Genomic DNA, 25571 nt, shown 5'->3' with positions numbered 1-25571 from the left:
TACCTGAAACACCACTCACTTGTGAATACTAAGCACGATTCTACAGGATAAACTGCTGGGTGTGTGCTAACAGTCTGCTTATGCAGACTGTGTATTTTCAGTTGCAAGAGACATATGCATGGTTACTTCCAAAAAGAACCAGAGAAACACGAAATACATCTCTGACAGCAATTCCTCTGTGCTCACAGACTCATGCTGTGATTTTACACAGAAAATGAAATTTGCTTGCCAATTTCAAAGCACACTTACTACTGTTTTCTGTGATTTTAGGCAGAAAATGAAATTTGCTTGCCATTTTCAAAGCACACTTACTACTGTTTTTTCCTCCAAGTGTTAATTACTCTAACAGTCGCATACATTTTCATTACAGTTTTCAGATACAGAAAACAGCACATGTGCAAACAGCTTTTTGAGACCATGAACATGTGTGACCTTGGTGACTGACTACACTCCAGCAAAAGAAATCAGCCTTAGTGATGTTGAATGTATTAGCGTTACTCACTGCTACCTGAAACACCACTCACTTGTGAATACTAAGCATGATTCTACAGGATAAACTGCTGGGTGTGTGCTAACAGTCTGCTTATGCAGACTGTGTATTTTCAGTTGCAAGAGACATATGCATGGTTACTTCCAAAAAGAACCAGAGAGACACGAAATACATCTCTGACAGCAATTCCTCTGTGCTCACAGACTCATGCTGTGATTTTACGCAGAAAATGAAATTTGCTTGCCAATTTCAAAGCACACTTACTACTGTTTTTTCCTCCAAGTGTTAATTACTCTAACAGTCGCATACATTTTCATTACAGTTTTCAGATACAGAAAACAGCACATGTGCAAACAGCTTTTTGAGACCATGAACATGTGTGACCTTGGTGACTGACTACACTCCAGCAAAAGAAATCTGCCTTAGTGATGTTGAATGTATTAGCGTTACTCACTGCTACCTGAAACACCACTCACTTGTGAATACTCAGCATGATTGTACAGGATAAACTGCTGGGTGTGGGCTAACAGTCTGCCTATGCACACTGTGTATTTTCAGTTGCAAGAGACATATGCATGGTTACTTCCAAAAAGAACCAGAGAGACACGAAATACATCTCTGACAGCAATTCCTCTGTGCTCACAGACTCATGCTGTGATTTTACGCAGAAAATGAAATTTGCTTGCCAATTTCAAAGCACACTTACTACTGTTTTCTGTGATTTTAGGCAGAAAATGAAATTTGCTTGCCAATTTCAAAGCACACTTACTACTGTTTTTTCCTCCAAGTGTTAATTACTCTAACAGTCGCATACATTTTCATTACAGTTTTCAGATACAGAAAACAGCACATGTGCAAACAGCTTTTTGAGACCATGAACATGTGTGACCTTGGTGACTGACTACACTCCAGCAAAAGAAATCTGCCTTAGTGATGTTGAATGTATTAGCGTTACTCACTGCTACCTGAAACGCCACTCACTTGTGAATACTCAGCATGATTGTACAGGATAAACTGCTGGGTGTGTGCTAACAGTCTGCTTATGCACACTGTGTATCTTCAGTTGCAAGAGACATATGCATGGTTACTTCCAAAAAGAACCAGAGAGACACGAAATGCATCTCTGACAGCAATTCCTCTGTGCTCCCAGACTCATGCTGTGATTTTACGCAGAAAATGAAATTTGCTTGCCAATTTCAAAGCACACTTACTACTGTTTTCTGTGATTTTAGGCAGAAAATGAAATTTGCTTGCCAATTTCAAAGCACACTTACTACTGTTTTTTCCTGCAAGTGTTAAGTACTCTAACAGTCGCATACATTTTCATTACAGTTTTCAGAAACAGAAAAGAGCACATGTGCAAACAGCTTTTTGAGACCATGAACATGTGTGACCTTGGTGACTGACTACACTCCAGCAAAAGAAATCAGCCTGAGTGATGTTGAATGTATTAGCGTTACTCACTGCTACCTGAAACACCACTCACTTGTGAATACTCAGCATGATTGTACAGGATAAACTGCTGGGTGTGTGCTAACAGTCTGCTTATGCACACTGTGTATTTTCAGTTGCAAGAGACATATGCATGGTTACTTCCAAAAAGAACCAGAGAGACACGAAATACATCTCTGACAGCAATTCCTCTGTGCTCACAGACTCATGCTGTGATTTTACGCAGAAAATGAAATTTGCTTGCCAATTTCAAAGCACACTTACTACTGTTTTCTGTGATTTTAGGCAGAAAATGAAATTTGCTTGCCAATTTCAAAGCACACTTACTACTGTTTTTTCCTCCAAGTGTTAAGTACTCTAACAGTCGCATACATTTTCATTACAGTTTTCAGATACAGAAAACAGCACATGTGCAAACAGCTTTTTGGGACCATGAACATGTGTGACCTTGGTGACTGACTACACTCCAGCAAAAAAAATCAGCCTTAGTGATGTTGAATGTATTAGCGTTACTCACAGCTACCTGAAACACCACTCACTTGTGAATACTAAGCATGATTCTACTGAATAAACTGCTGGGTGTGTGCTAACAGTCTGCTTATGCAGACTGTGTATTATCAGTTGCAAGAGACATATGCATGGTTACTTCCAAAAAGAACCAGAGAGACACGAAATACATCTCTGACAGCAATTCCTCTGTGCTCCCAGACTCATGCTGTGATTTTACGCAGAAAATGAAATTTGCTTGCCAATTTCAAAGCACACTTACTACTGTTTTCTGTGATTTTAGGCAGAAAATGAAATTTGCTTGCCAATTTCAAAGCACACTTACTACTGTTTTTTCCTGCAAGTGTTAAGTACTCTAACAGTCGCATACATTTTCATTACAGTTTTCAGAAACAGAAAAGAGCACATGTGCAAACAGCTTTTTGAGACCATGAACATGTGTGACCTTGGTGACTGACTACACTCCAGCAAAAGAAATCAGCCTGAGTGATGTTGAATGTATTAGCGTTACTCACTGCTACCTGAAACACCACTCACTTGTGAATACTCAGCATGATTGTACAGGATAAACTGCTGGGTGTGTGCTAACAGTCTGCTTATGCACACTGTGTATTTTCAGTTGCAAGAGACATATGCATGGTTACTTCCAAAAAGAACCAGAGAGACACGAAATACATCTCTGACAGCAATTCCTCTGTGCTCACAGACTCATGCTGTGATTTTACGCAGAAAATGAAATTTGCTTGCCAATTTCAAAGCACACTTACTACTGTTTTCTGTGATTTTAGGCAGAAAATGAAATTTGCTTGCCAATTTCAAAGCACACTTACTACTGTTTTTTCCTCCAAGTGTTAATTACTCTAACAGTCGCATACATTTTCATTACAGTTTTCAGATACAGAAAACAGCACATGTGCAAACAGCTTTTTGAGACCATGAACATGTGTGACCTTGGTGACTGACTACACTCCAGCAAAAGAAATCTGCCTTAGTGATGTTGAATGTATTAGCGTTACTCACTGCTACCTGAAACACCACTCACTTGTGAATACTCAGCATGATTGTACAGGATAAACTGCTGGGTGTGGGCTAACAGTCTGCCTATGCACACTGTGTATTTTCAGTTGCAAGAGACATATGCATGGTTACTTCCAAAAAGAACCAGAGAGACACGAAATACATCTCTGACAGCAATTCCTCTGTGCTCACAGACTCATGCTGTGATTTTAGGCAGAAAATGAAATTTGCTTGCCAATTTCAAAGCACACTTACTACTGTTTTTTCCTCCAAGTGTTAATTACTCTAACAGTCGCATACATTTTCATTACAGTTTTCAGAAACAGAAAAGAGCACATGTGCAAACAGCTTTTTGAGACCATGAACATGTGTGACCTTGGTGACTGACTACACTCCAGCAAAAGAAATCTGCCTTAGTGATGTTGAATGTATTAGCGTTACTCACTGCTACCTGAAACACCACTCACTTGTGAATACTCAGCATGATTGTACAGGATAAACTGCTGGGTGTGTGCTAACAGTCTGCTTATGCACACTGTGTATTTTCAGTTGCAAGAGACATATGCATGGTTACTTCCAAAAAGAACCAGAGAGACACGAAACACATCTCTGACAGCAATTCCTCTGTGCTCCCAGACTCATGCTGTGATTTTACGCAGAAAATGAAATTTGCTTGCCAATTTCAAAGCACACTTACTACTGTTTTCTGTGATTTTAGGCAGAAAATGAAATTTGCTTGCCAATTTCAAAGCACACTTACTACTGTTTTTTCCTGAAAGTGTTAAGTACTCTAACAGTCGCATACATTTTCATTACAGTTTTCAGATACAGAAAACAGCACATGTGCAAACAGCTTTTTGAGACCATGAACATGTGTGACCTTGGTGACTGACTACACTCCAGCAAAAGAAATCAGCCTTAGTGATGTTGAATATATTAGCGTTACTCACTGCTACCTGAAACACCACTCACTTGTGAATACTAAGCACGATTCTACAGGATAAACTGCTGGGTGTGTGCTAACAGTCTGCTTATGCAGACTGTGTATTTTCAGTTGCAAGAGACATATGCATGGTTACTTCCAAAAAGAACCAGAGAAACACGAAATATATCTCTGACAGCAATTCCTCTGTGCTCACAGACTCATGCTGTGATTTTACACAGAAAATGAAATTTGCTTGCCAATTTCAAAGCACACTTACTACTGTTTTCTGTGATTTTAGGCAGAAAATGAAATTTGCTTGCCAATTTCAAAGCACACTTACTACTGTTTTTTCCTCCAAGTGTTAATTACTCTAACAGTCGCATACATTTTCATTACAGTTTTCAGAAACAGAAAAGAGCACATGTGCAAACAGCTTTTTGAGACCATGAACATGTGTGACCTTGGTGACTGACTACACTCCAGCAAAAGAAATCTGCCTTAGTGATGTTGAATGTATTAGCGTTACTCACTGCTACCTGAAACACCACTCACTTGTGAATACTCAGCATGATTGTACAGGATAAACTGCTGGGTGTGTGCTAACAGTCTGCTTATGCACACTGTGTATTTTCAGTTGCAAGAGACATATGCATGGTTACTTCCAAAAAGAACCAGAGAGACACGAAACACATCTCTGACATCAATTCCTCTGTGCTCCCAGACTCATGCTGTGATTTTACGCAGAAAATGAAATTTGCTTGCCAATTTCAAAGCACACTTACTACTGTTTTCTGTGATTTTAGGCAGAAAATGAAATTTGCTTGCCAATTTCAAAGCACACTTACTTCTGTTTTTTCCTGAAAGTGTTAAGTACTCTAACAGTCGCATACATTTTCATTACAGTTTTCAGATACAGAAAACAGCACATGTGCAAACAGCTTTTTGAGACCATGAACATGTGTGACCTTGGTGACTGACTACACTCCAGCAAAAGAAATCAGCCTTAGTGATGTTGAATATATTAGCGTTACTCACTGCTACCTGAAACACCACTCACTTGTGAATACTAAGCACGATTCTACAGGATAAACTGCTGGGTGTGTGCTAACAGTCTGCTTATGCAGACTGTGTATTTTCAGTTGCAAGAGACATATGCATGGTTACTTCCAAAAAGAACCAGAGAAACACGAAATATATCTCTGACAGCAATTCCTCTGTGCTCACAGACTCATGCTGTGATTTTACACAGAAAATGAAATTTGCTTGCCAATTTCAAAGCACACTTACTACTGTTTTCTGTGATTTTAGGCAGAAAATGAAATTTGCTTGCCAATTTCAAAGCACACTTACTACTGTTTTTTCCTCCAAGTGTTAATTACTCTAACAGTCGCATACATTTTCATTACAGTTTTCAGATACAGAAAACAGCACATGTGCAAACAGCTTTTTGAGACCATGAACATGTGTGACCTTGGTGACTGACTACACTCCAGCAAAAGAAATCAGCCTTAGTGATGTTGAATGTATTAGCGTTACTCACTGCTACCTGAAACACCACTCACTTGTGAATACTAAGCATGATTCTACAGGATAAACTGCTGGGTGTGTGCTAACAGTCTGCTTATGCAGACTGTGTATTTTCAGTTGCAAGAGACATATGCATGGTTACTTCCAAAAAGAACCAGAGAGACACGAAATACATCTCTGACAGCAATTCCTCTGTGCTCACAGACTCATGCTGTGATTTTACGCAGAAAATGAAATTTGCTTGCCAATTTCAAAGCACACTTACTACTGTTTTCTGTGATTTTAGGCAGAAAATGAAATTTGCTTGCCAATTTCAAAGCACACTTACTACTGTTTTTTCCTCCAAGTGTTAATTACTCTAACAGTCGCATACATTTTCATTACAGTTTTCAGATACAGAAAACAGCACATGTGCAAACAGATTTTTGAGACCATGAACATGTGTGACCTTGGTGACTGACTACACTCCAGCAAAAGAAATCAGCCTTAGTGATGTTGAATATATTAGCGTTACTCACTGCTACCTGAAACACCACTCACTTGTGAATACTAAGCACGATTCTACAGGATAAACTGCTGGGTGTGTGCTAACAGTCTGCTTATGCAGACTGTGTATTTTCAGTTGCAAGAGACATATGCATGGTTACTTCCAAAAAGAACCAGAGAAACACGAAATATATCTCTGACAGCAATTCCTCTGTGCTCACAGACTCATGCTGTGATTTTACACAGAAAATGAAATTTGCTTGCCAATTTCAAAGCACACTTACTACTGTTTTCTGTGATTTTAGGCAGAAAATGAAATTTGCTTGCCAATTTCAAAGCACACTTACTACTGTTTTTTCCTCCAAGTGTTAATTACTCTAACAGTCGCATACATTTTCATTACAGTTTTCAGAAACAGAAAAGAGCACATGTGCAAACAGCTTTTTGAGACCATGAACATGTGTGACCTTGGTGACTGACTACACTCCAGCAAAAGAAATCTGCCTTAGTGATGTTGAATGTATTAGCGTTACTCACTGCTACCTGAAACACCACTCACTTGTGAATACTCAGCATGATTGTACAGGATAAACTGCTGGGTGTGTGCTAACAGTCTGCTTATGCACACTGTGTATTTTCAGTTGCAAGAGACATATGCATGGTTACTTCCAAAAAGAACCAGAGAGACACGAAACACATCTCTGACATCAATTCCTCTGTGCTCCCAGACTCATGCTGTGATTTTACGCAGAAAATGAAATTTGCTTGCCAATTTCAAAGCACACTTACTACTGTTTTCTGTGATTTTAGGCAGAAAATGAAATTTGCTTGCCAATTTCAAAGCACACTTACTTCTGTTTTTTCCTGAAAGTGTTAAGTACTCTAACAGTCGCATACATTTTCATTACAGTTTTCAGATACAGAAAACAGCACATGTGCAAACAGCTTTTTGAGACCATGAACATGTGTGACCTTGGTGACTGACTACACTCCAGCAAAAGAAATCAGCCTTAGTGATGTTGAATATATTAGCGTTACTCACTGCTACCTGAAACACCACTCACTTGTGAATACTAAGCACGATTCTACAGGATAAACTGCTGGGTGTGTGCTAACAGTCTGCTTATGCAGACTGTGTATTTTCAGTTGCAAGAGACATATGCATGGTTACTTCCAAAAAGAACCAGAGAAACACGAAATATATCTCTGACAGCAATTCCTCTGTGCTCACAGACTCATGCTGTGATTTTACACAGAAAATGAAATTTGCTTGCCAATTTCAAAGCACACTTACTACTGTTTTCTGTGATTTTAGGCAGAAAATGAAATTTGCTTGCCAATTTCAAAGCACACTTACTACTGTTTTTTCCTCCAAGTGTTAATTACTCTAACAGTCGCATACATTTTCATTACAGTTTTCAGATACAGAAAACAGCACATGTGCAAACAGCTTTTTGAGACCATGAACATGTGTGACCTTGGTGACTGACTACACTCCAGCAAAAGAAATCAGCCTTAGTGATGTTGAATGTATTAGCGTTACTCACTGCTACCTGAAACACCACTCACTTGTGAATACTAAGCATGATTCTACAGGATAAACTGCTGGGTGTGTGCTAACAGTCTGCTTATGCAGACTGTGTATTTTCAGTTGCAAGAGACATATGCATGGTTACTTCCAAAAAGAACCAGAGAGACACGAAATACATCTCTGACAGCAATTCCTCTGTGCTCACAGACTCATGCTGTGATTTTACGCAGAAAATGAAATTTGCTTGCCAATTTCAAAGCACACTTACTACTGTTTTCTGTGATTTTAGGCAGAAAATGAAATTTGCTTGCCAATTTCAAAGCACACTTACTACTGTTTTTTCCTCCAAGTGTTAATTACTCTAACAGTCGCATACATTTTCATTACAGTTTTCAGATACAGAAAACAGCACATGTGCAAACAGATTTTTGAGACCATGAACATGTGTGACCTTGGTGACTGACTACACTCCAGCAAAAGAAATCTGCCTTAGTGATGTTGAATGTATTAGCGTTACTCACTGCTACCTGAAACACCACTCACTTGTGAATACTCAGCATGATTGTACAGGATAAACTGCTGGGTATGTGCTAACAGTCTGCTTATGCACACTGTGTATTTTCAGTTGCAAGAGACATATGCATGGTTACTTCCAAAAAGAACCAGAGAGACACGAAATACATCTCTGACAGCAATTCCTCTGTGCTCCCAGACTCATGCTGTGATTTTACGCAGAAAATGAAATTTGCTTGCCAATTTCAAAGCACACTTACTACTGTTTTCTGTGATTTTAGGCAGAAAATGAAATTTGCTTGCCAATTTCAAAGCACACTTACTACTGTTTTTTCCTGAAAGTGTTAAGTACTCTAACAGTCGCATACATTTTCATTACAGTTTTCAGAAACAGAAAAGAGCACATGTGCAAATAGCTTTTTGAGACCATGAACATGTGTGACCTTGGTGACTGACTACACTCCAGCAAAAGAAATCAGCCTTAGTGATGTTGAATGTATTAGCGTTACTCACTGCTACCTGAAACACCACTCACTTGTGAATACTCAGCATGATTGCACAGGATAAACTGCTGGGTGTGGGCTAACAGTCTGCTTATGCACACTGTGTATTTTCAGTTGCAAGAGACATATGCATGGTTACTTCCAAAAAGAACCAGAGAGACACGAAATACATCTCTGACAGCAATTCCCCTGTGCTCACAGACTCATGCTGTGATTTTACGCAGAAAATGAAATTTGCTTGCCAATTTCAAAGCACACTTACTACTGTTTTCTGTGATTTTAGGCAGAAAATGAAATTTGCTTGCCAATTTCAAAGCACACTTACTACTGTTTTTTCCTCCAAGTGTTAATTACTCTAACAGTCGCATACATTTTCATTACAGTTTTCAGATACAGAAAACAGCACATGTGCAAACAGCTTTTTGAGACCATGAACATGTGTGACCTTGGTGACTGACTACACTCCAGCAAAAGAAATCAGCCTTAGTGATGTTGAATATATTAGCGTTACTCACTGCTACCTGAAACACCACTCACTTGTGAATACTAAGCACGATTCTACAGGATAAACTGCTGGGTGTGTGCTAACAGTCTGCTTATGCAGACTGTGTATTTTCAGTTGCAAGAGACATATGCATGGTTACTTCCAAAAAGAACCAGAGAAACACGAAATATATCTCTGACAGCAATTCCTCTGTGCTCACAGACTCATGCTGTGATTTTACACAGAAAATGAAATTTGCTTGCCAATTTCAAAGCACACTTACTACTGTTTTCTGTGATTTTAGGCAGAAAATGAAATTTGCTTGCCAATTTCAAAGCACACTTACTACTGTTTTTTCCTCCAAGTGTTAATTACTCTAACAGTCGCATACATTTTCATTACAGTTTTCAGATACAGAAAACAGCACATGTGCAAACAGCTTTTTGAGACCATGAACATGTGTGACCTTGGTGACTGACTACACTCCAGCAAAAGAAATCAGCCTTAGTGATGTTGAATGTATTAGCGTTACTCACTGCTACCTGAAACACCACTCACTTGTGAATACTAAGCATGATTCTACAGGATAAACTGCTGGGTGTGTGCTAACAGTCTGCTTATGCAGACTGTGTATTTTCAGTTGCAAGAGACATATGCATGGTTACTTCCAAAAAGAACCAGAGAGACACGAAATACATCTCTGACAGCAATTCCTCTGTGCTCACAGACTCATGCTGTGATTTTACGCAGAAAATGAAATTTGCTTGCCAATTTCAAAGCACACTTACTACTGTTTTCTGTGATTTTAGGCAGAAAATGAAATTTGCTTGCCAATTTCAAAGCACACTTACTACTGTTTTTTCCTCCAAGTGTTAATTACTCTAACAGTCGCATACATTTTCATTACAGTTTTCAGATACAGAAAACAGCACATGTGCAAACAGATTTTTGAGACCATGAACATGTGTGACCTTGGTGACTGACTACACTCCAGCAAAAGAAATCTGCCTTAGTGATGTTGAATGTATTAGCGTTACTCACTGCTACCTGAAACACCACTCACTTGTGAATACTCAGCATGATTGTACAGGATAAACTGCTGGGTATGTGCTAACAGTCTGCTTATGCACACTGTGTATTTTCAGTTGCAAGAGACATATGCATGGTTACTTCCAAAAAGAACCAGAGAGACACGAAATACATCTCTGACAGCAATTCCTCTGTGCTCCCAGACTCATGCTGTGATTTTACGCAGAAAATGAAATTTGCTTGCCAATTTCAAAGCACACTTACTACTGTTTTCTGTGATTTTAGGCAGAAAATGAAATTTGCTTGCCAATTTCAAAGCACACTTACTACTGTTTTTTCCTGAAAGTGTTAAGTACTCTAACAGTCGCATACATTTTCATTACAGTTTTCAGAAACAGAAAAGAGCACATGTGCAAATAGCTTTTTGAGACCATGAACATGTGTGACCTTGGTGACTGACTACACTCCAGCAAAAGAAATCAGCCTTAGTGATGTTGAATGTATTAGCGTTACTCACTGCTACCTGAAACACCACTCACTTGTGAATACTCAGCATGATTGCACAGGATAAACTGCTGGGTGTGGGCTAACAGTCTGCTTATGCACACTGTGTATTTTCAGTTGCAAGAGACATATGCATGGTTACTTCCAAAAAGAACCAGAGAGACACGAAATACATCTCTGACAGCAATTCCCCTGTGCTCACAGACTCATGCTGTGATTTTACGCAGAAAATGAAATTTGCTTGCCAATTTCAAAGCACACTTACTACTGTTTTCTGTGATTTTAGGCAGAAAATGAAATTTGCTTGCCAATTTCAAAGCACACTTACTACTGTTTTTTCCTCCAAGTGTTAATTACTCTAACAGTCGCATACATTTTCATTACAGTTTTCAGATACAGAAAACAGCACATGTGCAAACAGCTTTTTGAGACCATGAACATGTGTGACCTTGGTGACTGACTACACTCCAGCAAAAGAAATCAGCCTTAGTGATGTTGAATATATTAGCGTTACTCACTGCTACCTGAAACACCACTCACTTGTGAATACTAAGCACGATTCTACAGGATAAACTGCTGGGTGTGTGCTAACAGTCTGCTTATGCAGACTGTGTATTTTCAGTTGCAAGAGACATATGCATGGTTACTTCCAAAAAGAACCAGAGAAACACGAAATATATCTCTGACAGCAATTCCTCTGTGCTCACAGACTCATGCTGTGATTTTACACAGAAAATGAAATTTGCTTGCCAATTTCAAAGCACACTTACTACTGTTTTCTGTGATTTTAGGCAGAAAATGAAATTTGCTTGCCAATTTCAAAGCACACTTACTACTGTTTTTTCCTCCAAGTGTTAATTACTCTAACAGTCGCATACATTTTCATTACAGTTTTCAGATACAGAAAACAGCACATGTGCAAACAGCTTTTTGAGACCATGAACATGTGTGACCTTGGTGACTGACTACACTCCAGCAAAAGAAATCAGCCTTAGTGATGTTGAATGTATTAGCGTTACTCACTGCTACCTGAAACACCACTCACTTGTGAATACTAAGCATGATTCTACAGGATAAACTGCTGGGTGTGTGCTAACAGTCTGCTTATGCAGACTGTGTATTTTCAGTTGCAAGAGACATATGCATGGTTACTTCCAAAAAGAACCAGAGAGACACGAAATACATCTCTGACAGCAATTCCTCTGTGCTCACAGACTCATGCTGTGATTTTACGCAGAAAATGAAATTTGCTTGCCAATTTCAAAGCACACTTACTACTGTTTTCTGTGATTTTAGGCAGAAAATGAAATTTGCTTGCCAATTTCAAAGCACACTTACTACTGTTTTTTCCTCCAAGTGTTAATTACTCTAACAGTCGCATACATTTTCATTACAGTTTTCAGATACAGAAAACAGCACATGTGCAAACAGATTTTTGAGACCATGAACATGTGTGACCTTGGTGACTGACTACACTCCAGCAAAAGAAATCTGCCTTAGTGATGTTGAATGTATTAGCGTTACTCACTGCTACCTGAAACACCACTCACTTGTGAATACTCAGCATGATTGTACAGGATAAACTGCTGGGTATGTGCTAACAGTCTGCTTATGCACACTGTGTATTTTCAGTTGCAAGAGACATATGCATGGTTACTTCCAAAAAGAACCAGAGAGACACGAAATACATCTCTGACAGCAATTCCTCTGTGCTCCCAGACTCATGCTGTGATTTTACGCAGAAAATGAAATTTGCTTGCCAATTTCAAAGCACACTTACTACTGTTTTCTGTGATTTTAGGCAGAAAATGAAATTTGCTTGCCAATTTCAAAGCACACTTACTACTGTTTTTTCCTGAAAGTGTTAAGTACTCTAACAGTCGCATACATTTTCATTACAGTTTTCAGAAACAGAAAAGAGCACATGTGCAAATAGCTTTTTGAGACCATGAACATGTGTGACCTTGGTGACTGACTACACTCCAGCAAAAGAAATCAGCCTTAGTGATGTTGAATGTATTAGCGTTACTCACTGCTACCTGAAACACCACTCACTTGTGAATACTCAGCATGATTGCACAGGATAAACTGCTGGGTGTGGGCTAACAGTCTGCTTATGCACACTGTGTATTTTCAGTTGCAAGAGACATATGCATGGTTACTTCCAAAAAGAACCAGAGAGACACGAAATACATCTCTGACAGCAATTCCCCTGTGCTCACAGACTCATGCTGTGATTTTACGCAGAAAATGAAATTTGCTTGCCAATTTCAAAGCACACTTACTACTGTTTTCTGTGATTTTAGGCAGAAAATGAAATTTGCTTGCCAATTTCAAAGCACACTTACTACTGTTTTTTCCTCCAAGTGTTAATTACTCTAACAGTCGCATACATTTTCATTACAGTTTTCAGATACAGAAAACAGCACATGTGCAAACAGCTTTTTGAGACCATGAACATGTGTGACCTTGGTGACTGACTACACTCCAGCAAAAGAAATCTGCCTTAGTGATGTTGAATGTATTAGCGTTACTCACTGCCACCTGAAACGCCACTCACTTGTGAATACTCAGCATGATTGTACAGGATAAACTGCTGGGTGTGTGCTAACAGTCTGCTTATGCACACTGTGTATTTTCAGTTGCAAGAGACATATGCATGGTTACTTCCAAAAAGAACCAGAGAGACACGAAATACATCTCTGACAGCAATTCCTCTGTGCTCCCAGACTCATGCTGTGATTTTAGGCAGAAAATGAAATTTGCTTGCCAATTTCAAAGCACACTTACTACTGTTTTTTCCTGCAAGTGTTAAGTACTCTAACAGTCGCATACATTTTCATTACAGTTTTCAGAAACAGAAAAGAGCAAATGTGCAAACAGCTTTTTGAGACCATGAACATGTGTGACCTTGGTGACTGACTACACTCCAGCAAAAGAAATCAGCCTTAGTGATGTTGAATGTATTAGCGTTACTCACTGCTACCTGAAACACCACTCACTTGTGAATACTCAGCATGATTGTACAGGATAAACTGCTGGGTGTGTGCTAACAGTCTGCTTATGCACACTGTGTATTTTCAGTTGCAAGAGACATATGCATGGTTACTTCCAAAAAGAACCAGAGAGACACGAAATACATCTCTGACAGCAATTCCTCTGTGCTCACAGACTCATGCTGTGATTTTACGCAGAAAATGAAATTTGCTTGCCAATTTCAAAGCACACTTACTACTGTTTTCTGTGATTTTAGGCAGAAAATGAAATTTGCTTGCCAATTTCAAAGCACACTTACTACTGTTTTTTCCTCCAAGTGTTAAGTACTCTAACAGTCGCATACATTTTCATTACAGTTTTCAGATACAGAAAACAGCACATGTGCAAACAGCTTTTTGGGACCATGAACATGTGTGACCTTGGTGACTGACTACACTCCAGCAAAAGAAATCAGCCTTAGTGATGTTGAATGTATTAGCGTTACTCACAGCTACCTGAAACACCACTCACTTGTGAATACTAAGCATGATTCTACTGAATAAACTGCTGGGTGTGTGCTAACAGTCTGCTTATGCAGACTGTGTATTATCAGTTGCAAGAGACATATGCATGGTTACTTCCAAAAAGAACCAGAGAGACACAAAATACATCTCTGACAGCAATTCCTCTGTGCTCACAGACTCATGCTGTGATTTAACGCAGAAAATGAAATTTGCTTGCCAATTTCAAAGCACACTTACTACTGTTTTCTGTGATTTTAGGCAGAAAATGAAATTTGCTTGCCAATTTCAAAGCACACTTACTACTGTTTTTTCCTCCAAGTGTTAAGTACTCTAACAGTCGCATACATTTTCATTACAGTTTTCAGATACAGAAAACAACACATGTGCAAACAGCTTTTTGGGACCATGAACATGTGTGACCTTGGTGACTGACTACAGTACAGCAAAATAAATCAGCCTTAGTGATGTTGAATGTATTAGCGTTACTCACTGCTACCTGAAACACCACTCACTTGTGAATACTAAGCATGATTCTACTGAATAAACTGCTGGGTGTGTGCTAACAGTCTGCTTATGCAGACTGTGTATTTTCATTTGCAAGAGACATATGCATGGTTACTTCCAAAAAGAACCAGAGAGACACGAAATACATCTCTGACAGCAATTCCTCTGTGCTCACAGACTCATGCTGTGATTTTACGCAGAAAATGAAATTTGCTTGCCAATTTCAAAGCACACTTACTACTGTTTTCTGTGATTTTAGGCAGAAAATGAAATTTGCTTGCCAATTTCAAAGCACACTTACTACTGTTTTTCCTACAAGTGTTAAGTACTCTAACAGTCGCATACATTTTCATTACAGTTTTCAGATACAGAAAACAGCACATGTGCAAACAGCTTTTTGTGACCATGAACATGTGTGACCTTGGTGACTGACTACACTCCAGCAAAAGAAATCAGCCTTAGTGATGTTGAATGTATTAGCGTTACTCACTGCTACCTGAAACACCACTCACTTGTGAATACTAAGCATGATTCTACAGGATAAACTGCTGGGTGTGTGCTAACAGTCTGCTTATGCAGACTGTGTATTTTCAGTTGCAAGAGACATATGCATGGATACTTCCAAAAAGAACCAGAGAGACACGAAATACATCTCTGACAGCAATTCCTCTGTGCTCACAGACTCATGCAAAAATCACCACATACATCCCCTCTCAAACTCATAACTCACCTTTAAAATTAGTTAGTTGAGAAAGGAATGTGGCACTCAAACAGCAGACTATCAGAGTCAGAATATCAGAGCTGTACACCTCTCTCCTCTGAGCAGAACCAATTAATGGCAATGTTTCCCTCTCTTTTTTCACACATATACATGTTAATTACAAATCTCAGTGCTTCCAACTTTTTTTCAAATGAAATCATACATTTCTATTGGTTGAAAACTTCAACCCTTTTCCAAATGTACCCTTCCCCCACCTTCACTTCTGCCTGCTACTATAGCAACAGCTCATGGAACACTGCTGTGAGGAGAGAGGTCAGAAGTTCACCACACAATGTTTCAAATCGAAAGACCAAGAGTGCTTCACCTGTCCAACCTAACAGCAAATCCAAACTATTCTTCTGTGGGAACACAATTTTCTGAACCAATACAAAACATGCTTCTAAAAATGTACACATACAGCCTACTTTTTACTGTAAAAAGATTTGAATCAGCCAATGAGTTCTTTTTATTTAAAAAAAATATGTATGCCTCCATTTTCAAACTGTCTTTCATTTGATATTGCCATTTTACTGAAAGACACCTTCTGAGTGCATCCAGATCTCCTTGAAAGATGTTCACAGTGTGGATTGTAGGTCACAGCTATGTCTTCTGGAGTGAAAAGTATGCAGAAAACAGAGGTATGGTGAGAGACCTTGCTTTGCCAAATGTAGACATTAAATGGATTGGCCAGAGAGGGTTAAAATGGCACCAATTATTGCCTTTGGTGAAATCCTTTCAATATCTCCCACAGCCTAACCTTATTATTGTGCACTGTGGTGGAAATGACCTAGGCACTTTAACTGGTGTAGGTCTGGAAATGCTTATTAAGGGCACCTTTGTGCAATTGATGTCGCTTTTTCCTCAATCTGCCTTTGTATATTCTAACATATGCCAAAGGCAAAAGTGGAACTGGTCCAACCAATTTTGTCCGCAGATTAAAAAAGCAAGAAAGCACGTCAACAAATCTGTTTCTGCTTTCCTCAGAGACTATGGTATGGGTTCTATATACCACAACAACTTGCGTTACAACATGCAAGACATTTATAGAGGAGACGGTGTACATTTCAATGATGAAGGGAACAGAGTCTTCCTCTTGAACTTTAGACTCTGCATCGGTACTTACTTGTAGGTACCAAAAAACACTCAATGAACACAACAGCTCTTTTTAGAGCCCCCTAATATCTTAACACTTAAATTTGTTTTTTTCTTCTTTTTTTTTATTTTCTACTGTACGCGTACGGTAAGCTTACCGTACGCGCACCCCGCGATTTTTCTTAAAAAAATTTAAATGTATTTTTCATACTTTAATGGCCTTCTTGGACCCCTGACAAACGCTAGGGGGTCTGCAACTCTCTTTGTTGCCCCCTTTCCACGTTCTCCTCCTTTGTTTATCAGTGTGAGACACACAAAATGGAGGCCGACACTTCCTGATTTCGACCGATTCGAATGTTTACAGTCATGTAACCACCAATCAGAATTAACCTCGCGCATGGCAGCGTGCGCGTACGGTAAGCTTACGGTACGCGCTCGGAGCGCGCCTATAGATATATATATTGATTTAAATGCTATTTTCTCAGCAAATACTGAACACATTTACACCACACCTACAAAAGGCACATCCCTGAACTGAGGACTACCTCTCTGCCAAATTTCAAGTAATTCTGTTCAGCCGTTCAGGCTGTAGCTTGGACTAAAGGTCCTATGGAAAAATGCATGGGGGAAAACACGTTTTGGGACCCCCCCTTTTTCTCAGCCCCCGCTTGACGAATCCCCCCGAGACTTTCAGGGTAGGAGCGGAGCGCCCCACCTATTTTGCAAATTTTGCCAGGATTCGTCAATCTGCTCCAAAGTTATTCAAAATAGAATGTTGCGGATTTCCTATGGAAACACGGTCCTAACTATAACTACCTACTGGTGACGGCCAGTAGGTAATATATATATATATATATATATATATATATATATATATATATATATATATATATATATATATTACCTACTGGCGGTCGCCAGTAGGTAGTTATAGTTAGGACCACGTTTCCATAGGAAAACCTCAACATTCTATTTTGAATAACTTTGGCGCCGGTCGACGAATCCTCGCGAATTTCTCAAAATAGGTGGGGCGCTACGCTCCGCTCCTACCCTGAAAGTCTCGGGGGGATCCGTCAAGCGGGGGCTGAGATAAAAGGGGGGTCCCAAAACGCGTTTTTCCCATGCATTTTTCCATAGGACCTTTAGAACGAGCTACAGCCCGAACGGCTGAACAGAATTACTAGAAATTTGGCAGAGAGGTAGTCCTCAGGTCAAGGAAGTGCCTTTTGTAGGTTTGGTGTAAATCTGTTCAGTAGATTCTGAGAAAATAGCCTTTAAATCAATATATATATCTGAGCCAGCTTACGGTACGCTTACCGTACGCTTACGGTAAGCGTACGGTGGCGTGCGCGAGCGCGATTCTGATTGGCTCTTAGATCTTAGTAAACATTCGAATCGGCCGAAACCAGGAAGCGGCGGCCGCCATTTTGTGTATTTCACTCTGAAAAAAAAGAGTGAAAACAAGGAAAGGGGGCAATGAGGAGAGTTACAGACCCCCTAACAATTGTAAGGGGGTCAAAGAAGGACAGAAAAGTACAAAAAAAACATTTATTGATTTTAAAAAAAATCACGGGGTACGCGTACGGTAAGCTCACGGTAAGCGTACGGTAAAAAAAATAAAAATAAATAAATGAAAATCAGATTTAAGAGTTTAGAAATTAGGGAGCTCTAAAAAGAGCTGTTGTGTTTATGGAGTCATTTTTTTAGTGGTACCTACAAGTAAGTACCGATGCAGAGTCTAAGGTTCAAGAGGAAGACTCTGTTCCCTTCATCATTGAAGTGCACACCATCTCCTCTATAAATGTCTTGCATGTCGTAACGCAAGTTGTTGTGGTAAATGGCACCCATACCATAGTCACGGAGGAAAGCAGAAACAGATTTGTTGACGTGCTTTCTTGCTTTGTCAATCTGTGGACAGAAATGATTGGACCAGTTCCATTTTTGCCTTTGGCATATGTTGGAAAACACAAAGGCAGTTTTAGGGAAAAGTGTAAACAGTTGTGCAAAGGTGTCCTTCATAAGCATTTCCAGACCTACCCCAGTCAAAGTGCCTAGGTCATTGCCACCACAGTGCACTATTATGAGGTCAGGGTGTTGGATTTGCATGAAGGATTTCACCAATGGCATCAATTGGTGCCACTTTAACCCTCTCTGACCAATCCATTTAATGTCTACATTTGGCAAAGCAAGGTCTCTCACCATATCTGTTTTCTCTGCAAACTTTTCACTCCAGAAGACATAGCTGTGCCCTACAATCCACACTGTGAACATCTTCAAAGGAGAACTGGATGCACTCAGGAGGTGTCTTTCAGTAGAATGGCAATATGAAAAGAAAGACAGTTTGGAAATGGAGGCATACATATTTTTTACAAAACAAAAAGAACTGATTGGCTGTTTCATACCATTCTAGAAAAAAAACTAGGCTGTATGTGAAAATTAATAGAAGCATGTTTTGTATTGGTACAAAAAAATGTGTAACCAAAGAACAGTACTATGGATTTGCAGTTAGGATTGAAAAGTCAAGCACTCTTGCTCTGTGGAATTGAAACATTGTGTGTCGAACTTCTGACCTAACTGCACACAGCAGTGTTCCATGAGCTGTTGCTATGGTAGCAGGCAGAAGTCAAGTTGGGGGAAGGGTACTAGGCAGAAGTCAAGTTGGGGGCAGGGTACTTTTGGAAAAGGGTTGGTTTTCAACCAATAGAAATGTGTCATTACATTTGAAAAAAAGGGGGAAGCACTGAGATTTGAAACTTACATGTATATGTGTGGAAAAATAGAGGGAAAGTTTGCCATTATCTGGTTCTGCTGAGAGGAGAGAGGTGTACAGAACAGAGATCCTGGCTCTGATAATCTGCTGTTTGAGTGACACATTTCTTTCACAACTAACTAATTTTAAAGGTGAGTTTACAGTTTGAGAGGGGATGTATGTGGTAACTTAAGAAATGAATAATAGAAATGGGAATTGTTTTTGTTGTAGTTACACATGGTGGATTCATAATGTGTCAGTCTGTAAAAGAGATTTTCACTTGGCCCGAAAAAAAAAGAGCAGTAAGTGTGCTTTCAAATTGGCAAAGAAATTTCGTTTTGGCACTAATGTGAAAACATGACTCTGTGTGCATAGAAGAATTATAGGCAGAAATTTATTGCGTCTTGCTCTGGTGATTTCACAGTTGCAGTAGATGGAAAAGAGGAGCGAATTTTTGGGGGAAGAAGCAGAGGGTTAGCACACACCCATGTGCTTGCTATGTATAGTCATGCACAGTAATTAGAAGCGAGTGGGGTTTTCAGGTTTAAGTCTGTAATGCAAATACATTCAGCATCACTAAGGCTGGTTGCCCCTGCTGGAGTGTAGGCAGTCACAGAGAATACACACGGTGGTGGTCTGAAAAAAAAACAGCTTGGACATGTGCATTTAAATAAATTTAAAAAAAAGGTTTCAGAATGTGTCAGTCTGTAAAAGTGATTTCAAAGTGTAAAAAGAGATTTTCACTTGGCCCAAAAAAAAAAGAGCAGTAAGTGTGCTTTCAAATTGGCAAAGAAATTTCGTTTTGGCACTAATGTGAAAACATGACTCTGTGTGCATAGAAGAATTATAGGCAGAAATTTATTGCGTCTTGCTCTGGTGATTTCACAGTTGCAGTAGATGGAAAAGAGGAGCGAATTTTTGGGGGAAGAAGCAGAGGCTTAGCACACACCCATGTGCTTGCCATGTATAGTCATGCACAGTAATTAGAAGCGAGTGGGGTTTTCAGGTTTAAGTCTGTAATGCAAATACATTCAGCATCACTAAGGCTGGTTGCCCCTGCTGGAGTGTAGGCAGTCACAGAGAATACACACGGTGGTGGTCTGAAAAAAAAACAGCTTGGACATGTGCATTTAAATAAATTTAAAAAAAAGGTTTCAGAATGTGTCAGTCTGTAAAAGTGATTTCAAAGTGTAAAAAGAGATTTTCACTTGGCCCAAAAAAAAAAGAGCAGTAAGTGTGCTTTCAAATTGGCAAAGAAATTTCGTTTTGGCACTAATGTGAAAACATGACTCTGTGTGCATAGAAGAATTATAGGCAGAAATTTATTGCGTCTTGCTCTGGTGATTTCACAGTTGCAGTAGATGGAAAAGAGGAGCGAATTTTTGGGGGAAGAAGCAGAGGCTTAGCACACACCCATGTGCTTGCCATGTATAGTCATGCACAGTAATTAGAAGCGAGTGGGGTTTTCAGGTTTAAGTCTGTAATGCAAATACATTCAGCATCACTAAGGCTGGTTGCCCCTGCTGGAGTGTAGGCAGTCACAGAGAATACACACGGTGGTGGTCTGAAAAAAAAACAGCTTGGACATGTGCATTTAAATAAATTTAAAAAAAAGGTTTCAGAATGTGTCAGTCTGTAAAAGTGATTTCAAAGTGTAAAAAGAGATTTTTACTTGGCCCAAAAAAAAAAGAGCAGTAAGTGTGCTTTCAAATTGGCAAAGAAATTTCGTTTTGGCACTAATGTGAAAACATGACTCTGTGTCCATAGAAGAATTATAGGCAGAAATGTATTGCGTCTTGCTCTGGTGATTTCACAGTTGCAGTAGATGGAAAAGAGGAGCGAATTTTTGGGGGAAGAAGCAGAGGCTTAGCACACACCCATGTGCTTGCCATGTATAGTCATGCACAGTAATTAGAAGCGAGTGGGGTTTTCAGGTTTAAGTCTGTAATGCAAATACATTCAGCATCACTAAGGCTGGTTGCTCCTGCTGGAGTGTAGGCAGTCACAGAGAATACACACGGTGGTGGTCTGAAAAAAAACCAGCTTGGACATGTGCATTTAAATAAATTTAAAAAAAAGGTTTCAGAATGTGTCAGTCTGTAAAAGTGATTTCAAAGTGTAAAAAGAGATTTTCACTTGGCCCAAAAAAAAAAGAGCAGTAAGTGTGCTTTCAAATTGGCAAAGAAATTTCGTTTTGGCACTAATGTGAAAACATGACTCTGTGTGCATAGAAGAATTATAGGCAGAAATTTATTGCGTCTTGCTCTGGTGATTTCACAGTTGCAGTAGATGGAAAAGAGGAGCGAATTTTTGGGGGAAGAAGCAGAGGCTTAGCACACACCCATGTGCTTGCCATGTATAGTCATGCACAGTAATTAGAAGCGAGTGGGGTTTTCAGGTTTAAGTCTGTAATGCAAATACATTCAGCATCACTAAGGCTGTTTGCCCCTGCTGGAGTGTAGGCAGTCACAGAGAATACACACGGTGGTGGTCTGAAAAAAAAACAGCTTGGACATGTGCATTTAAATAAATTTAAAAAAAAGGTTTCAGAATGTGTCAGTCTGTAAAAGTGATTTCAAAGTGTAAAAAGAGATTTTCACTTGGCCCAAAAAAAAAAGAGCAGTAAGTGTGCTTTCAAATTGGCAAAGAAATTTCGTTTTGGCACTAATGTGAAAACATGACTCTGTGTGCATAGAAGAATTATAGGCAGAAATTTATTGCGTCTTGCTCTGGTGATTTCACAGTTGCAGTAGATGGAAAAGAGGAGCGAATTTTTGGGGGAAGAAGCAGAGGCTTAGCACACACCCATGTGCTTGCCATGTATAGTCATGCACAGTAATTAGAAGCGAGTGGGGTTTTCAGGTTTAAGTCTGTAATGCAAATACATTCAGCATCACTAAGGCTGGTTGCCCCTGCTGGAGTGTAGGCAGTCACAGAGAATACACACGGTGGTGGTCTGAAAAAAAAACAGCTTGGACATGTGCATTTAAATAAATTTAAAAAAAAGGTTTCAGAATGTGTCAGTCTGTAAAAGTGATTTCAAAGTGTAAAAAGAGATTATCACTTGGCCCAAAAAAAAAAGAGCAGTAAGTGTGCTTTCAAATTGGCAAAGAAATTTCGTTTTGGCACTAATGTGAAAACATGACTCTGTGTGCATAGAAGAATTATAGGCAGAAATTTATTGCGTTTTGCTCTGGTGATTTCACAGTTGCAGTAGATGGAAAAGAGGAGCGAATTTTTGGGGGAAGAAGCAGAGGCTTAGCACACACCCATGTGCTTGCCATGTATAGTCATGCACAGTAATTAGAAGCGAGTGGGGTTTTCAGGTTTAAGTCTGTAATGCAAATATATTCAGCATCACTAAGGCTGGTTGCCCCTGCTGGAGTGTAGGCAGTCACAGAGAATACACACGGTGGTGGAATGAAAAAAAAAAACAGGTTGGACATGTGCATTTAAATAAATTTAAAAAAAAGGTTTCAGAATGTGTCAGTCTGTAAAAGTGATTTCAAAGTGTAAAAAGAGATTTTCACTTGGCCCGAAAAAAAAAGTGCAGTAAGTGTGCTTTCAAATTGGCAAAGAAATTTCGTTTTGGCACTAATGTGATAACATGACTCTGTGTGCATAGAAGAATTATAGGCAGAAATTTATTGCGTCTTCTTCTGGTGATTTCACAGTTGCAGTAGATGGAAAAGAGGAGCGAATTTTTGGGGGAAAAAGCAGAGGCTTAGCACACACCCATGTGCTTGCCATGTATAGTCATGCACAGTAATTAGAAGCGAGTGGGGTTTTCAGGTTTAAGTCTGTAATGCAAATATATTCAGCATCACTAAGGCTGGTTGCCCCTGCTGGAGTGTAGGCAGTCACAGAGAATACACACGGTGGTGATCTGAAAAAAAAAAAAAGCTTGGACATGTGCATTTAAATAAATTTTAAAAAAAGAGCAGTTTGTGTGCATTCAAAATGGCAAAGAAATTTCGTTTTGTGACTGTTGTGAAAAGAAATGTAGTAATATATTTAAATACAATAAAGGATTTTTTTTTTAGTTTTTTTCAGGTATTGCTGAAGAACAGTGAACAAAATTTAAGATGCCTACAAAATCTCGAGTTCAAAAAACGCTAAAAAAAAAACTATATTTGAGGACAACTGGAGGACCAAAGTTAGTAGAAGATGCTGATGTTGGGAAAAAGAAAAAATCTTCTGGTAAGCAAAAAAAACAATTCCTAAACAAAATATTGAAAACAAACAAAAATGTACAAAATGTCTGTTCTCGGAAAAATGTAACAAAACCTACAGAACAGCAAAAAATTGAGGATTTAGTTAATGCAAATATACCTTCTGCAATTGAAAAGTTTAACATAAACAGAAAAACAGCATTTAAAGAGATACGTAGAAAAATGTTTCAGAGAAGAGTTATGTCCAATTTGATAAAGGATATAAAGAAATATAAGCAAAAGGCTAAATATTATAAGAGAAAAAAAGAAATTGAAGCCATTGCAGCAAAAGCATTAGAATTAAAAAGGAAACTATTCATATTAATTTTGAATAGGATGCGTACATTAGATAAAATGGTTAATGTACTGAAATCACAAAGCAAAAGCAAAAGAGTAGTGAACAGAACAAACTTTTGTAAAGTGTTTTTAGGAAAGTGGATGCATAGTTCAAGTAGTGAACCTTTTTTTAATGAAGAAAGCTATTTTCAAAGTAATAGTTTGCTGCATGCAGTTGACACCAGAGGTCGTTCATACGAAGTAAAAAATGGTTGCATAATGGAGAAGGAGATAATGGTTCCAAGAGATGAGGTACAAGTGATGGCAGATGAGGCAATGGGGAGACGTCCTAAAGCCCCAGTGTACACTTGGAATTGTAGTAGTATTTGCACTGTGCGTCAGGAATCTATTGACAGATTTCGAGAGTTTCTAAGAGAATATAGTAAAAAAAGTGTAAAACAAAAGATTAAGGTGCTTCAAAGTCTGGATCCATGCAGAGTGAGAGAGAATACTGGTTTGCAGGGTCATTCTCTTGCTTGTCTATCTAGAAAAGTGTGCAATAGTGTTTTCCATCATTTTAGGATGCTGGCTGTTCATCATACTGAAATGAGAAAGTTTGTGAGACGGTTGTATTTTGCCAAAAGTCCAGCAATAAAGTTAAATGAATTGAATAGGGCTCTGTTCCGAGGAACGGTATCAGATGTAGAGAAGGTTGTTGATGAAATTCAGTTTTGTTACTTTGGTCCTGAACAAAGCAGTGCAGAGAAGGACACAGTAAATGAGGCAGAAGTGGAAGAGAATGTAGAACCCTCTGTAAGTAACACATTTAATGATCACATAACAAAATTTGCAATAGTCTCTAATGAAAGACCAAATGTTACTTGTATTTGTTGCCGCAGAACTCATTATAGAAAACAAACTAGGAATGTTGATCTCTACAGAAAGAGTGAAAATGAAGATAATTATAAGTGGATGGATTTTGCCACATATATATTTCTTGAAAATTGTTTTGAATTGGGTGAAGATCAGCGTATTTGTAAATACTGCTACAACAAGTTAGAGGAAAATAGAATGCCGACCAGAGCTGTACATAATAATTTAGAATTGGATGCTATTCCTGCTGAACTTTCTGAATTAAATACATATGAGTCTATACTCATTCAATGTGTTCATCCGTTCCAGACCATAGTACGTATGGAGCCCAAAACTGGTAAATTACCTCCTTCAGATTTACTGAGAGGTTTAAAAGGTAGAGTGGTGTATTTGCCCTTGGATTTGAAAAAAAATATGGAAACTATTGATGCAGATACTTTGGAAACTGAACCATTAATTATTCTGGTTAATGGTGTCCCTACAAAGAATAAGAAGATTTGGCAGGAGCTGGTAGATGTGCGGAAAGTACAAAGAGCAAATTTGTATTTGAAAAAAAATAACAAATGGTATGAATCAATTTATATACAAGAAGAAGAAGAAGAAGAAGAAGATTTACAAGGAGACACAGAAACACCAAC

The sequence above is a fragment of the Triturus cristatus genome, chromosome 11, assembly GCF_964204655.1.
Source record: "Triturus cristatus chromosome 11, aTriCri1.1, whole genome shotgun sequence".
NCBI classification, from domain to species: domain Eukaryota; kingdom Metazoa; phylum Chordata; class Amphibia; order Caudata; family Salamandridae; genus Triturus; species Triturus cristatus.
Note: the sequence above shows the minus strand (reverse complement) of the source record.